This window comes from Crocuta crocuta, unplaced genomic scaffold (genome assembly GCF_008692635.1).
Source record: "Crocuta crocuta isolate KB4526 unplaced genomic scaffold, BGI_CrCroc_1.0 scaffold41, whole genome shotgun sequence".
In the NCBI taxonomy this organism is placed as follows: domain Eukaryota; kingdom Metazoa; phylum Chordata; class Mammalia; order Carnivora; family Hyaenidae; genus Crocuta; species Crocuta crocuta.
The window spans coordinates 12,080,469-12,083,771 of record NW_027529428.1 but is presented as its reverse complement, the minus strand read 5'-3'; positions in this window follow the sequence as shown (position 1 = coordinate 12,083,771).

Here is a 3,303-nt window from a genome sequence, read left to right as displayed (position 1 = left end):
GATAACATTATTATTAACTAAAGTCCATTGTTCATTCAGATAGTCTGTCGTTTTTCTGTTCCAGGATGCCGTCAGACATTTTTCTGTTCCAGGATGCCATCCAAGATGCAGTTAGTTGTCATGTCTTCGTAGACTCCTCTGGGCTCAGACTGTCACTGTTTTGGTGACGTTGATAGTTTTGAGGATGGTTGTATCAGGTACATAAGATGCTTCTCTATGGAAGTTTGTTTTTCTCTGAATTACGAGGGCCTCCGGGGAGCCGATCACAGAGCGCTATTTTTATCACATCATATTAGGGGGATATACTGTCAAAGGGTTTATGACTGTTGATACAAACATTGGTCACCTGATGACCTGACTGAAGTGTTTGTGACGTTTCTCCACTTGTAAGGATCTTTGGAAGGAAGATATTTTTGGAAGGATTTTGGAAGATATATTTGGAAGGATTCCTTTAGGAGGAAACCACTCTGAACTGCCTCTGGTAAGAGAGTGAGGAATTCTTTTCCCCCATTTAATTATTTGGATTTTTTATTTTTTTTTTTTTTAAGCAAGCTCTCCGCCCAGTGTGGAGCTTGAAGTCAGGACACTGGGTTTAAGATTTGCATGCTCTACCGACTGAGCCAGCCAAGCACCCCTCTTTCCTCCCATTTATTAATTTACTCAGTCATTTAGTTTTTATCAGTATGGATGCACACAAGAATATTTATTTTGTCCTCTGGATTGTAATCTAATGCTGCTCGCTGGAATTGCCCCTGCTTTCACCACAGGAGACTTTCATTTGTCTCCGGCGCCCCCTCCATCATTGGAGGTTCTTTTTGTTTTTGCCTTTATTTTTCTCCTTTCATTTTTAAATAGCCCAAATCCCCATACAAGTTGACTTTAGGAAAACTAACAATACTCCCTTCCCAGGTAAGGGATTGGCAGAAATGTGCCTCACCTGCGGGGGGTTGATGGGAGGCAGCTGGGAGTCTGAGGTTGAATAAGACACCTGTCACCCCCCCACCCCCCCAGCTTTGTTTAGTCATCCCCAAGTAGTAATTGGTGAACCTGGGATTCAAACACAAATCCCTTATGCTCCTAAACTGTCATTTGTTCTTCAAGCTACGTGTGACTGAGGGCACGAGAATCTCAGGAGTAAAGCATAAGCTTTTAGCATCCTTCAGAGAAGCACTTTTCAGAATTTTATCCTAAAGGGACCAGCTACTTTAAACTACTTTTTTGTTATATTTTGCTCTTTTAGCTGTGGCTTCTGATTTCTGGCTGGAAATTCATTATCATTTACAAATGCTAATGGTAGCCTTCCTGGGGGGCCATCAGTGGCACGATAGGTTTATACTGCGTTTTTAGTAGATGCCTCCTCAGATTCTTTTCCCAAGTAGGTGGGAATTAAGTTATGAATAGCCAGTCGCTCAGTACTTCACCGTAAGATCCTTATTTATATAACACACATGAAGTTAGAGTCCACTGGACTGCTACTCTGGTCTCTGAACATAAAATTTAAATGAAGCCAGTCTAAAAATCGCTACTTCTTAGGATGTTAGGTGAGTGAAATAGAGATTCTCTGCCATGTCCCTCTTCTCCGGTGTAGGGAAGGACGACCTAGTGATTTAGGGAAAGGCACTGCACCCTCTTCCTTTGCCTTGTTATTGTTACTAATTTTTTGTTAAGTAGGCTCCACGCCCAGCATGGGGTTTGAACTCACAACCTCAAGATCAAGAGTTGAATGCTATACTGACTGAGCCACCCAGGTGCCCCTGCCTAATTTAAGTTTTAACTTTATTATAGTAAAAGTGCTTAAGGTTGGCTTTAAAAGAAGAAGAAGAGAGAGAGCACATGCATGAGAGATTGACTCTCAGACTGGGTGTGTCTGTTGGTGTTGGGAGGCTATTTCTGTGACAACAGGATTTTTCACACTGGCTCTATACTCGTTAGAATGTGGCAAAAACCAATTTAGTTGGTAGTGGACACTTTAAAAATTATGTCAGTGGTCACTTGTTTTATGAAACCCATTTTAGGTACAGAAGCCTATCTATCCAAGACGGTAACATAAAATATATTTTATCTTGTGGTAAAGTGTTCAAAGACCTTCGAGAATCGCTGAGGCAAGGGGACTTCTCTTTAGCGCTCCTGTTTTCCTTCTACCTTGAACTTCCACAACTTAATGCCAGGACATTGCAGTCTTTTCTGAAAACCTGAGTTGGGGAGCTCGGGTGGGGAGTAGAAGGGACCATGCAGCCCTCGGTCACATTCCCTTGAGCTCGTGGATATAGTCAAGAATGCTTAAGAATAGTTCAGGTCGTCATTCTGGAAGAGCACGGAATCCACCAATGAAAATGGGTGAATAACCCGCTATGAAACCCGAAAACATACTGTTAAGCTTTCTTTTACACAGTAGACATTTAGTGTCCTCCCCCATTTCTGTCCTCCAGGGGAGAGGTCCGAATATCAACGTGGCCACAGATTATCGGGTGCCCTATTTTCCTACCTCTTCTATTTGCACGGATTTCAACGCGCTTTCACAGCGCGTCTTCCTGGGTGGCCGGTGGGTGCCAGGAGGAGGCGGCTGCCCTGTGGGGTAACGTGCGGTGAGCCCTCATCATTGGACTGCGTCCGGAGGAAGTGGGGGAGCGCTCAGAGGTAGGGGAGGAGGGGGTATAAAGCGGGGGGCGGTCAACCACTCAAGGACTCTAAGAAGCTCCGAGAAAAGGTAGAGTGCGTCTTTGCTGGACGGTGTTGGCAACGAGGAGAAACCTACAGAAGAAAAGACCGCCACCCAAAGGGCAGCCGCAGGCGCTCCTGCTTTTGGGAACACTCCGAACCCCGGCGGGCAGCCCACCCCCCCGGAGGCAGCGGCGCAGCCGGCCCTGCCCCTGCGTCTTGCATGACCTGCTCCCCCATGAACTTGCCCAAACCCGATCGCCTTCGCTCCACACCGCGGCGCAGCCTCCGGGGCCCCGACGGCGAGGACGGTGAGGTCGACACCCTGGGAGAGGAGGAAGATGAAGGCGAGGAGGAGGAGGAGGAGGAAGGCGGCGAGGCGGTGCAGAGCCGGCGGTTGCCAGAGCAGCTGCCCCCTCNTGGCCATCCTGCAGAGCCCCAAGAAGCGCCTGACGCTCAGCGAGATCTGCGAGTTCATCAGCGGCCGCTTCCCCTACTACCGCCGCAGGTTCCCCGCCTGGCAGAACAGCATCCGCCACAACCTGTCGCTCAACGACTGCTTCGTCAGGATCCCGCGCGAGCCGGGCCACCCGGGCAAGGGCAGCTACTGGAGCCTGGACCCCGCCTCCCGCGACATGTTCGACA